The sequence below is a fragment of the Mytilus californianus genome, unplaced genomic scaffold (assembly GCF_021869535.1).
Source record: "Mytilus californianus isolate M0D057914Y unplaced genomic scaffold, xbMytCali1.0.p SCAF_6, whole genome shotgun sequence".
NCBI classification, from domain to species: domain Eukaryota; kingdom Metazoa; phylum Mollusca; class Bivalvia; order Mytilida; family Mytilidae; genus Mytilus; species Mytilus californianus.
Window position 1 is genome coordinate 70,316,828 of NW_026262712.1, and position 15,207 is coordinate 70,332,034.

Genomic DNA, 15,207 nt, shown 5'->3' on the forward strand with positions numbered 1-15,207 from the left:
TCAAAAGCAGATTTTGCATCAATCAGTGCTACATATAAAGGTGATTACCTGTATACTGCATCATTACCTGTATACTGCATCGATAATCACTTCATTAAGTAGAAGAGCGCAAAAATAATGGTGATATTTTAGACGTGAATCCTCTCTGAAATTGGTTTTGGATGGCTGCGATAATTTGCCATAGGTGTTCCTTAAGGAGTATTTCTAGGATTTTGCCAATTACAGGAAGAACTGTAATACCTCTGTAGTTTTTAGGATCTGTAGGTAAACCTTTCTTTTTGAAAATTGGTGATAAAATTCCCATCTTGATGTAATCTGGGATAGCACATGATATACAGATGTTGTTAATTATTTTTGTCAATGCACCTACCAGGTCTGGTCCTCCATGGATGAAATGATCAGCGGTTATTCCATAAATGTCAGGAGCTTTATTTTTATTTAACTTGTTAATGGCATTCTGGACTTCTAAGGTTGAGAAAGAAATTGGAATTGAGTCATCAAGACAGGATTCCATGATAACATCAATGTCTGCCTCCCTGTTGGTATAGTCAGCCTCAGGAGTAGCAGTAGGTGTAGCCAGATTTGCAAAGTGTTCATTCCACCCCTTTATTAATTCTTCTGCGGAGTAGACAAATATACTTTTCCTAGTACTATAAGTTCAGTTATAAACGACTTTCCTTGCTTCCGCTGGTTATTTATTTATTTATAAAATGATTTAATGTCACTGGACCGAGTATTCATATTTTCGGCATACTTCTCGTCCCTCTGTCTAGCAATTTCATGCCGCCTTGCTTTAAGTAGTTCAGATCTAGTGTTTTTTCTACGTGTTGCACTTTTACCAGATTTTGGTTTACCATCCTCTTTCCATTCAAATAAGGCTTTCTTATTGTTTACTAGTGCAAGTGCTATCTCGTCGTTCCAGTTGTGGGTGTTTTTCTGCTTTAAAGGTTTGGATTTTCTTGCACTATAGTTAACGCATGGATGCGATCTTTGACGTCAATAATTTTTTCTTTAGCTTCCATATCATTGATTTTATTTGTAATTTCAGTTTAATACTTTCCCACATCTATTTTAGACCAATTTACTTTTGATGGATACTATTTTTTTCTCTGTTTTTTGAATTTTGATTTAAAATGGCATTGTAGCATGGTATGGATGGAGTGGGGTGGTGATCGGAGGTATTTAAAGGTAACATATCTAGGCGTTTTGTTGGATTTAGTCCTGGGTCTATGTCATTGCTCCTGAAGATATAATCAATTATGGAGACTTCTTGGCCATTCGGATGTATAAAGGTTACATCAGTCTCATTGAAAGTAAGATGTGTCGCTTGGAGAAAATTCTTCAGGGCTTCTTACCTATCTGTCAATTTGTTAATTTGAGATCTACTGGATATATCACAGTTCCAGTCACCACACAAGACAAACTGATATTTTGGCGAGTACTTATTTATTATTTCTCTTAATTGGTCTAATGTATCATTGAACTCGGAATTGACGTACTTGGAACCTCTGCATGGCATGTATACAAAAATCAGAATGTAGGGTTTTGGATTTACATCCACTTTGACACAAACGATTCTCTCATTGCCCTCCTCCAGTTTCTCTATTAAATGTTTGATATCTTCTATCCAGAGTATGGCAACCTCACCATTTCCACGTGGTCGCTGAGTTGGTCCAATTAGGTTGAGCTCATCAACTGATTTTGCGGTCCAATCACACTCCGGAAATAATTCATCAAAGCTATTTTTTTCAAAATTAAAAAGCCAGTGTTCTTGTAGGCAGATAATGTTATCATTTTCCTTAAATAAGATATCTTTTATACAGTCCATATTATTACGTACATTTTTACAATTGAAAGATACAATATGAAATGTTTGTAATGGCTGAGGATTTATCCATGGTCCTTTTGAGGCTTTGTTACTCCTAAAAAATGGTCCTCTTGAATGCTAAGATTATTATTTCTCATCACGCCTTGTGAGAACGGGTCTATGTAAGAAGCAGTTATTAAGGTAGTAGAGCTTATCACAGATTGGTTAGATATGGATTTCAAGTCATGGCTGTTTTCGGTTTCTGAATCTGATAAAGCAGTTTTTTTCATGATGTATAACTATTTCTTTAGTTTCAACATTTGCATAATCCAGTTCTTGTGATACAATATTGGAACATCCAGCATCATTTGTAGGTTGTGGATTAGTTGTAAGCTTGTTAGACAGGGTGGAATTAAGATGGAGAGGGAGGCCTGTCACAAGATTTTTCATTGAACTTGCATTACATTTCATTGTTGGTGATTTCTGGTCAGACCTCGTTTCCATATCAGAGCTTGTGCTAGACTTTGCTTGCATTTTCATGTAGCAAGGTGGTGGTAAATTCCATGGATAAGTGTGACTATTGGAATTATGCATATGTATCATATTCACCTTCAAAGGTATTTGTCCTGGTGGGTGTGAGTCACTAAATGGTACATTTGGCATTGGCTGTACATTTCTCATATGCGTATCTGGTATAAGATTCTGGTACCCATTTACTTGTGTACTTGTTATTTTGTTGTAGTAACTATTTACATGAGAACTTGGTATATGATTCTGGTACCCATTTCCATGTGGACCTGGTATATGATTCTGGTACCCGTTTCCATTTGAACATGGTATATGATTCTGGTACCCATGTACATGAAGACCTGGTATATGGTTCTGTTACCCATTTACATGCGGCTCTGGTATATGATTTTGATACACATTTACGTGTGGACCTAGTATATGATTCTGGTACCCATGATATTGATGATTACTTTGTGGAGATGGCTAATGTTGTTTTGACAATTCCAGTGCATCTAGTCTTTGCTTTAAGGAGTTGTACTCAAGGTCAGAAACACTACTATTAAGGTTATAGATGTTTTCCATACTTTTTATTTTAGACTTTAGGTGTTGAGTTTCTTCTAGGTGCATTGGAAAACCTCCTGTGATATGCTCTGTATAGTGGTGGAGTGAGTCTGGGTTTGGAATATCTTTAGTTGTGTCATTAGTTGGTGTACTATCTACAGTTCCAGCTACTTTAATTCTAAGAATTCTATTGCTGTTCTTTAGTTCTTTGATTTTAGCTTCTAGTTTAATGATATATGCTTTAAGTTTAGCATTTTCTTTTGATATTTCTGAGTTGGTGGCATTTTGTTGTTTGCACTCTTTCTTTAATCGGAGCTCCTTTTGTCTTAGTTCTTTTTCTTCCAGATTTGGTCTTCCTTCCACTGCTTTAGTGTGTTTTACAAGCGGTTGTTCTATTGTTACCATATCAATGTCTTTGGATGTTGGTTTTGACAATTATTTATTACAGGTTCTAGATTTCTACATAGGCTTTCATTATCAGAGTTGATTGATGGATTTGAGTTTTCAGTCATATTTCCAGATCTGATGTTAACTTCCTCAAGCAGTATTGATTGCGCTATTGTAACAGATGGGCAATTGATTGTGTTGTTCTGATGGTTCTGTTGTGTGAGCTGAGTTTCCCCAGCACCTCCTGAAGTTGCTATACTCATGTAGTTATTAGGAGGGGTAGGCTAGTATATCTGCTCACAATGGATGTCGATTGACCCTTTTTTTGTACATATTGAACATCCATACGGAACATCAGGAGATTGTTCTAATGTATTTATTTGCTCCTTAGTGAGTTTTTCACAATTGAAGTGAATTCAATGGCCTCCAACGGTGCATTCAATACATTTACTCAGGCACTTCCTATTACATTTTGGACAGATATCATCATTGGTTTTTCCTGCAGTTATTGATATGTCAGTTGTTTTAGATGGTTTACTCAAATGAGATACATTATCCTGTATAAGTTTGAGACAAGCTTCACGAATTTTACTGTTCAACTGTTGATATGTGGATTTGGCTGACATCAGGTTCGCTATGGTTTTTAGTTCTTAAATGAAAAAGATGTGGGATTTTCCATTCACTTCCACCCTCATTGTTAAGTTATACATGTTAATTCTGTATAGCTGAGATTAAGAGTTTTCTTTTTGAAGAACTGACATAGAGGTTTCAATGTATTAAGTAAACTTTCATCTCCTCTAAACCCTTCTATCTCTTTTTTTAGAACCAAACTATTTACGATAATCATCTGTGGATTTAAAAAGCTTATTGGACCCAAAATATTTTGAATTGGATCTATCTATGATGGTTTCCTTTGAAAAATTGGACAAGAGGTCTACCGCTCGCCAACAATTTCGTCCATCGTTGTTTTGTTTAAATATCTGGTACATTGTTGGTTCGACTAATATAAGATAGCTTTGAGTAAAACACCTCTGATGCCGATGAAAAAGAAACCAAAGATGCCTACGGCTACATTATAAAAATAAGGAGATGTGGTATGATTGCAAATGAGTCAACTATCCACTAAATACCAAATGCAGTGCCGAAATATAAGTATCAACAGGATGTAGGACCATAAGTGTACATAATTTTATAGAAATATATTTATAGTTTTGTTTTAATTAAAAAAAACAAAATCAATGTACATGTAGTAGATAAAGACAATATTCAAGGATCGTACCACAATGTTAAATTGGTGACCTTTGAGTATATCTTGATTATTAGGAGCAATAAGTTTACATGGATTGTTTGTAAACAACACCCACGCAAAAATTAGGATGTGATATACCGATTGTAATAAGGATTTTTATACGGATACTACGGATACCACAAAACGTCCAAACCTAATATTTGCATCTATGAAACAATTAAGTTTACCCTGTTCATTATTTTTACATACGACTATGAAAAATATGTTAAACTGTTTAAATGTCAAAGGAAGTTGACCGATGGATTCGTGTATAAACTTCTATACAAGACATAGTTGTATTTGTATGGTCAACGGTGGCATATAAACAACAAAATAAATCATGTAGCTATAACTTTTTCAACTACATTGCCCAAACAATAAAAAATGAAAGAAGAAATAAATAAAAACGTTGTTTTTCATTTTAAGTCATCGAAATGGATCATATATTGTGACTTAAATGAACATTATCATAATTCTCATTGCATTGTTACAGTATATTTATATCTCCGTAAACAATGTTTTTACGTCTGTAGATTTTCACCATTGTAATTAATTTTAAGAAGAAGGTCCATTCGCTAAACAAATGGAAGTTATTTTAATCATGCAATGTTTATTTCAATGTAGGTTTGAATGTTCACGACGGTCAATATAAATATAGTTTTATATGACTTAATTGTTGTTTCTGGTTAACAAAGTATGAAAATTAAAAGAGAGGCGAAAGATACCAAAGCGATAACCAAACTTAAGAAAACACGAAAAATCTACAAAAAGACAAACAACAGTAAACAAGACACAAGAAAACTAAAGACTGAGCAACACGAATCCAATCACAAATCAATAAGTTAAAGATATAAAGCAAACTTTTTTTTATAACATATGAACGCAGATCTTCATAAAACCCAGCTGATATATAATTACCATAAACAGCTTATTAAGGTAGCTTGCAAATGGGGCTCCCTGTTAGTACACTAAAATCCAATGTGAAAATGCAAAATTTTCAGACATATGCAGGTACATCAGCTATACCCTTTCGTACATAAAAAGAGGATCTGCGAATTTTTATCTGACCAATTTCATTATTTTTATTGAAAAACTACATTTCAAGTTTAAGTGTGAAAAAAATGCATAATTATTATGAAACGCATCCCAAAATGTACAGCATTAAACACATTCATGTACACATCTTTGCAGACTAATAAGATCAATCCTTTCCAGCTGATGATTCGCAATAATTACTTTTGATTTCGGTGCTTATATTCTGTATCGATACACACTGCACTTTGTCTGACCTTAGATTTGACTTACCCTTTTCTTATCGATTTTGATTTGTATGTTATGTTGACGCTTTTTATTGATTTTTTTCCCAAAAGCTTTAAAATAATCAGTAAAGATTTAAAGTGCCTCGATTTTTTTTAGAGGAATCATATAAAAAGTAAATTTATGAATATGACATATTGTTTAATATTGCAAAAAAATGAAGGAAATAAAAAGCAAGAGAATATTGAATATGAAATGATTAAATACGAAAAAGCAGCAAATAATGTGAATGTTTAAGACACTGGTGATATGATAAGATTAAGAATTACAAAGTGGTGTAATCTTAATGATTGATAATGTAGGCTTTTTTGCTGACAGTTATTGTAATGCTTTTTGACAGAATACATGATTTTTGATCGGCGGTGCACCAGATAATTGACAAATGTTATTAAAAAGAGGTGTGAGAGCTGATTTGTTAGACATACACCGAAGGGTATATGGACGATCAGTTAGACAACACATGTACTTCTGATGTAACAATTGATTATATAGTTTATGACTAAGATTCGAGATCAATTTATTTATTGATGTATTAATACGAAGTAGAGAGAAAGAGAGAGAGCGTGCAAGAAATTTGGACTGCCCTGGAAGAAAGAAGGCAATTTTACTTGAAACAAGCCATCAAAGGATCCCTTAAAATGTGGTTGCAATGTTTCGATTTTATCGGGTAGGAGAACACGCCTATTACGTAAAAAAATTTTTTCCACCTCAAAAACCTTCTATCTTTTCTTTTGAAAACCAAACTGCTTAAAGATCATTTTCTGTGGATTTAAAAAGCTTATTAGACCCAAATATTTTTGAATTGGATCTTTGATAGTTTCATTTTAAAAATTGGACAATATGTCTATCGCTCGCCTACAAATTCGTCTATAGTTGTTTTAGTTTAAATATCTTGTACATTGTTGGTTCGACTTAAAATAGCTTTGCGTAAAACACCTCCTCTGATGCCAATGACAAAAAAATCAAAGATGCCTATGGCTATTATATAAAAATAAGGAGATGTGGTATGATTGCAAATGAGTCAACTATCCCCTAAATACCAAATGCAGTGCCGGAATATAAGTATCGATAGGATGTAGGACCATAAGTGTACATAACTGTATAGCAAAACATTTATAGTTTTGTTTTAATTTATTGAAAACAAAATCAATGTTGTAGATATAAAGATAATATTAAAGGACCTTACTACAATGTTAATTGACAACCTTTAATAAAAAAAGTTCATAAATAGGAGCAATAAGTTTACATGGATCGTATTCAAATTTACAGGCTCTGCAAACAACTTCCTCGTAAAAATTAGGATGTGATATACCGATTGTAATAATGGTTCTTTCTACAGGTACCTCCAAACTTCCAAACATAATAATTGTAGAATTTTACAAAGAATTTAGTAAAGGTTTACCCTGTTCGTTATTTTACAAACGACTATGAAAAATATGTTAAGCTGTTTTAATTTTAAAGGAACTTGACCAATGGAATCATGCAAAAACTTCTATATAATATCCACCACTGAAAAAAAAGTTGTGTACATGGGACAACATGGCAAAAACATTCCACTAAAAAAGACTTTTCTAACAATCATAATGTGAGCGCGTTGTTTTAAGTCCTCCAGTATGTATGATGATATTTTTTTTTCATTTTAGCTAACGGCATATTGTTTACGTATCATTTATATGGTCATCTGTGTCATATAAACAACATAATAAATCATGCAACCATAGCTTTTTCAACTACATTGTCCAAACAATAAAGAAATGAAAGAAGAAATAAATAAAAACGTTGTTTTGCATTTTAAGCCATCGAAATGGATCATATATTGTGACTCAAATGAACATTATCATAATTCTCACTGCATCGTTACAGTATATTTATATCTCCGTAAACAATGTTTTTACGTCTGTAGATTTACACCATTGTACTTAATTTAAAAAAGAAGGTCCATCCGCTAATCAAATGGAAGTTATTTTAATCTTGCAATGTTTATTTTAATGTATGTTTGAATGTACACGACGGTCATTGTATATAGTTTTATATAACTTTACTGTTGATACTGGAAACAAAGTATGAAAAATATCCAAAATGAACTGACAATGCCATGGTAATAACAAAAAACGAAAAAAAGACCAAAAGACAAACAGCAGTATACAAGACACAACAAAAATGAATACGTGAAAGATATTTTTTTTTCAATTACATATGAACGCAGATCATCATAACACCCAGCTGGTATATAATTACCCATACGCAGCACAAGCCGGCAGCTTGCACATATGGGTCCCTGTCAGTACACCAAAGCTTATTTGAATGAAATGATTTATTTTCTCAAAGGACCCAAAGTCATAGCTCCAGACCAAACTGGCATATATTCATATATTTTTTCCCTTCAAAATCAATCTTATGAATGGAACATTGTTTCAGTTTTTTTATGCTAGCACAAATATAAAATAAAAATAACCGACATGACCCTTACATAAATAGTTTCTTCCATTTACTGTGACAATATATTTGACTGTATCATCATGTGTCTTTGACGCATCGAATCATGCAACATTTCAAAGAATATATATTATAGTAATAACTTGCATCATACAGGTACCAACATATGTGTCAATTGTTAGGTATGTCAATAGCAGAAAATATAACATTTTGTTTTAAAATATATACCTTTAAGTTTATATATATATATATATATATGTATTTAGACCCCTCTACCAAGAAATTTGTTTTGCATGCACACGTATAAAAATTGCGCTTTTTATCCAACGCAATCATAGGTTTGAACGTTGTTTTCAATTTAGACTTGTATATATTTTTTCGTTTGGGCTTGTATTATATTTCCCTTTGGGTTTATATGATCCGTTCATCCTATTTTGACTCTTTAAAAATTCAAGAGTCTATCCTAAATTGAGGTAAATTATACGGCCTTCCAAATACCGTTTCGATTCCTAACATCACTGAAGAGACATTAATTGTCGAAATCCGGATATGGTGTACAAATTTTTGCACCTCATGTTTGCGGTATACCATCTTTTCCGCAAGTTTATTGTTTTCTATTTGGTAATAAATGAATAATAATATTTTGTTTTGTATAGGTTTGAACGTTGTTTTCAATTTAGACTTGTACAAGTATATACATATATATATATATATATATATATATATATATATATATGTTGTGTGCAAGTTATCATTTTGTACAAGTGAAAATACAAATCATAATTTGTACAATTTTTTTGTTATATATATATATATATTTGAATGTTGTTTTCAATTTAGACTTGTTTATATATAAACCATATTACAAAGGTATAGAGCAAATTATACACATTGCAATACAATTACACAAATAACGTACAATATTAGATAGAGACATGTTACAGCTATTCACCCAGAAAAGTTTAATGTATTAATAATAAAATTGAGAATGGAAATGGGGAATGTGTCAAAGAGACAACAACCCGACCATAGAGCAGACAACAGCCGAAGGCCACCAATGGGTCTTCAATGCAGCGAGAAACTCCCGCACCCAGAGGCATCCTTCAGCTGGCCCCTAAACAAATATGTATACTAGTTCAGTGATAATGGACGTCATACTAAACTCCAAATTATACACAAGAAACTAAAATTAAAAATGATACAAGACTAACAAAGGCCAGAGGCTCCTGACTTGGGACAGGCGCAAAAATGCGGCGGGGTTAAACATGTTTTTTGAGATCTCAACCCTTCCCCTTTACCTCTAGCCAATGTAGAAAAACAAACGTACAACTGTAAGCACAGTAAAACTCAGTTTAAGAGAAGTCCGAGTCCGATGTCAGAATAGGAAACAAAAGAAAATAAACAAAATGACAATAATACATATATAACAACAGACTACTAGCAGTTACTGACATGCCAGCTCCAGACCTCAATTAATCTGATTGAAAGATTATGTCTTCATCATATGAATATCAGGCACAATCCCTCCTGTTAGGGGTTTAGTATTATACCGTCATAAAATATATGAGAAGAATATAATATATATATATAAGTTTACACAGCTCATTTAGTTCTGAAAATTTTTTGGAATTTGTTAAATCATGCAACTTCATAGTGTTAGGTCTTTACCTACAAAGGAATTTGAAAAATTGTTTTCTACAGTCATTAAAAGCTGAACAATTAAAAATGTATTGGTATTCATCACCAATATCATCTAAATTGCACAATACACACTTTCTGTTTTAACTTTCTTAATTTTGCCATCTGCCAGTTTCTATTAGTTACATGTTTTCCTTCTTTTTTTTATATTAATTTCTTCATTACGTGGTAGATATCAATATAAAAAAGAAGATGTGGTATGATTGCCAATAGGACAATAGGATGTAGTTAGACACCGATGTATAATTACGCAATATTGTTTTCTATATTCAACGTATTTTGATGAAACCCTATATATTGTTCACCTTTCAACATGTTTGCATACTTTTTCATTTGCATTTTTAAGTTGTTTCTCCCATCTATCTAACTATGAATCATGAGCATTTATAAGTATAAACATTAAAAAAATATGCGAGGCCATCGTATGACAGATTGTTAGTTCATACTAGTGATAGGCTGCATCTTTGCTTCTTAATAGAAATTTTGAAATACAAATCAAATATGTATTGTGGTGTGCATTTTTGTAACATACCAACATATATACCATTTTCATCGTTACTCACATTGTTTATTATTACATTGTAAAAAAAAAAAAAACCTATTAAAACATTGATGTTATACTGCATTCGTAGAGTTTATGAAAATTGAAGAAGTAATAGAAAAGGATTTCTGCTGCAAGGTGACGCAAAATAGAGAAAATTTTAACCTGCAGGAACTACATATTTTAAAAGTCGTACAAAACTTATATTTTTGCTATTAAAATATTACTTGTATATTACATAACGGGTGACGGTAAAGTATTTCTTGTATATACAGACGACATGGCGACAGCTGGCAATGATTATAAGTAGTGTTTTGTTTTGTATTGACTTGTATAAACGTTTCTTCTTTTTATCTTAGGACAAATCTTGCTCTGAAGCCCTACAATTTATCGATGGAATGATGTAGCAGCAATACTACCATACATCCAAGACTTAAGCTCTCTGTCCTGATATTACTTACGGATGACTACACTGTCTGAATTATTAATAATTATATCATCAATCGAGTACATGTTAGCTTATATCTGTTTGTTAAAAAAAGAATGATTAATGCTTATAATTGTTGAGAAAAAAAACCCATCATAAAATCAATTTTACAAATGATTATGTCATATTTTATTTTAAAACTGCATTGAACAACCAAACCTTTCCATTTAGTCAAAAATGTAAAACAAAATGTTAAAACTCATACTGACTTCCTCACACGCTCTTTAAGTATACAGCGGCGCTCGATCGAATTCGCCAGGTTTAACATACAATATGCATATAACCAAATGGCTCAGATTTTAGGGTTGAATATTTAAATTGGCATGGTCTATTTCTAGCAGGGACAATCATAGCAAAACATCATACAGTTAAGAAAATATTTCAAACTGTCGACTGGGTACAGTCTTATTTGAACGATAATTGATCGAACAATACACCAACCAAAGCAGAATATGACAATTGTTTTCCAATCATTTGATGTGTTTGAGCTTTTGGTTTTGCCATTTGATAAAGGACTTTCCGTTTTGAATTTTCCTTGGAGTTCTATATTTTTTTTATTTTATTTTTTTTTACACAAGCAACATAATTACAAGTAATGAGAAATTTGAGAGATCCAATTCCATCTTTTAGAATGAAATAAAGCTTTCATGTTTGTAAAATATTAAGTAAAGGTGTAAATACATCTTTTAATGAAGCAAACTGGCTGAACAAAAGTCTCGGATTACAGCAAAAATAAAACTTAATAATAAAACGATGGTATATGCTTATGGTATCCATTGCCACATGTAACCCTGTACTTTTGACATTACATAATTTAATCATTGAATTCACATTACCAAATAAGAACCCACAGACCCGAATTGCAATTTGACTGGTATTATCTACAGTTCAACCCTCGTCCTGAACATGCATGAAATATTTACCCCTGGACGTAAGTTAAATAACAATCAATCATCTACAGTTCAACCAATACCCGAACTGTCGGTAATACATCAAAACCATAAATGGTTACAAATTACATTGTCAATCTTACAAATGTATTGATATATTATAGCAATGTTATCCACCAAAGACCATATGAGATATACAACTTCAGGTCAATATACGGCATTCAACCAAGAACAAAACCTAAACCGTAATAGTAAATTATAAAAGAGACTGGGATTAGAAAATGTGAAACAATTCATAATAGAAAACTAATGGGCGGAATTAAAATCATTTGTTATATTACAAAGATACTAAATAAGAGCATTGCTTTTACAGGAATTGTTCTTCCTTGAGGCTAGTGGCATGTGCCTTCAACTATAATCTAAAGTGACAAGGACTGCAAGTTTTCCTGCCGATTGTCGGTGGTTTTCTCAGGGCGGCTTCCTTCCCAATAAAAACTGACCGCTAAGGTATAGCAAATAGGGCCGAAAGTGGTGTTAAACACCAACTATCAATCAATCACTTAGGCTAGTGACATTTTCAAATATTGGAATAATTATCCATAATTCCATTACTATAAGAAACAGAAAAGTCTACAGTAGAATATAGTATAAAAGACTTTCGCAGCCTTATCAACAGTCAACTGCAGCCTATGACAATCCTTTACAAACGAACATATATATATTGACCGACTTAACAGTAGCAAGTTTAATACAAAGCAAAAGACAAATAAGTCAAGTAAAGCTTAATAAATAACCAAAGTGAAACTAGAATGAGAGAAGGACAATAAAAGCGATGGTTAGACCAATTGTTGAGAGTACTTGACTGTAATGTTCAGTCTAATGAAACAAATCTGTGATAATGAAATCGACATCAAACTGAAAACATTTGGACTGTGCGGATCGATAAACCTCAGAAAGAGAGAAAAACTTCTGGAATGACTGTATCTATGAAAAAATTGTTAAACATTTTTTTAATTAAATCATTAACAGTAGTTTATCAAAAAACTGCAGGAGAAACGAAAACATTCCGTTTGAATGGAACAAGTGTTAAAGAATAAAATGCCTTACAGATTTGTAGTAATTACAGAAATTTTTCAGAATCAAACTATATTGTAGTAGAATGAAAAAAAGATGATTACAAACATAAAACTCAGAAGTCTTTAGAAAAGACAGTGAATGCATGTATCATCTATTTACCCTCCACATTTTTATTTAACTTTGTATTAGGAGGAACATTGACCATGTCGATTATTAATTTAAAAAGGAAAGCATGTAAACTCTAGAGTAAGATACGAACGTCTGCCAGCATCTGTATTATTCGTATTATTCCTATTAATCTTTTTTTTACAGAAAGACTGGATACAGATATATGCAAAAAAAGATCACGTGGAAATATTGTATAGCCAACTAAAAAAATGTATTTGTGGATGATTTTGAAAATAATATTAACAACGGAAAGAAAGTGCATGAAAAAACCAGCTTGAACTAGAGTGCTTTAACATAAGCTATAAAGGCAGACCTTTTTTTCATTGCTGCAAAGACAATATTCAGCTTTAGTTTCAAAATCATTCTGTTTTTTGTTCAGAATGTCTTCGTAGTATGTTTTATGGGGATATACCCAAAATTGACAAAATCTATAACATTACAGTTTATAGCTATCTTAAGGCATTATAATATATAGATGTGGTATGATTGCTAATAAAACAACAATCCATCAAAGTTCAAATGAATTGGATGTTAGCAATTATAGGCAACCGTACGGCCTTCAACAATGAGAAAAATCCATACCGTATAGTCGGCTATTAAAGGCCTTGACATGAAAAATGTGAAACAATTCAATTGAGAAAACTAAAATAAAAGCTGGTCATTATAAACTCCCAAGTAATATGACAAAACTATGTGTTATGATAGCTCAAAACTGCAAATATATCAAATCAGTTGACTTCCTCACAAACTGTATAATGTTGTGTTTGTGACTAAATGGCCGAGTTTACACACCAATAATCCTATAAACATAATCTTTATTCTTATATAGCAACAATGTAACCAAAATTTGAATAGAAGGGAAAACATATTGATATTGTTGCACAAAGGACTGAACGGTAAAGCCAATATCCCAACAACAGACAGATTATTGAATAATAGGAACACTTGAAACAAATCGTAATAGACAACACCATAATAGTGCAAGTTCTTCAACACTCGCTGGTCCCATTAGAACTCAAAAGATAAGACTAAATTTAGACGCTTGACACATGGGCGATGCAGAAATGATTTATCAACTTACTGATCAAGATGAAAAATAAAAAGATGGAATACATTTAGTAATTATCGACTTTTTTTTATTTTATGAAGATATGATTCTAAATAACCACAATACATGGGGGAAAACTCATCAAAAGATATCATACTTATAATTTTGTACGTCAACTTCGACGTTTGATAAAGAGATCGTTCAACTTTTGGAGTGGTTATCAAACACGACATATAACAACCTCTACCATGTAACGGATGTTGTTAAATTGTCGGAGGACGTGCTAGAATACAAGGTGGTCTTCTGTTGATGATCAGAGCGCACTTCCTATGTTTCTAATGATCAAATTGAAGTACTTTTCTAAATTCAACTGAGCAATTGAAAAGACATAATTAATAGGTGAAATCCCAACCTAAATATTAATTGAAGCATAAATAAAGACCACATGAACAAATGTTATCTAATGAAGCGTTAAGACTATTACATAATATTAAGGTCATATATGATGACCTTATCTAACATCGTAATTGTGAAATAATGTAATAATGACTTATTATGAGATAAAACATTCATTTTCCTGGTTTCACTGCATTGTCATGTACTATGAATCATTTCCATTAACAAGAAAAACAATCTCATTTAGAATGAAAACGTGCATTGAGTTTTGTTTTATCCGATGATGGAAAGTCTTAAAGCGATCCAAGTACTGTAAGTTCAAAAGAAAGTATATGGGGCATGGGTAAGCACCTCAACAACACAATGAAATTAGAAAAGACGTATACAGATCAACATAAATTCTACAAATCACCACCCTCTCCACCAAAAGAAAAACACTCACCCGAAAAACATAAGAACAGCGTCCAGCTATAATTACCCCAAAGTCTAAAAGCAAGTGGAAATGAATTTTACAAACATTACAAAATCAGTCATAAGCAACATTTTAAAGAACAAACATACTTAAGTTTATACGAAAGCCGAATGCGGCCAATTTC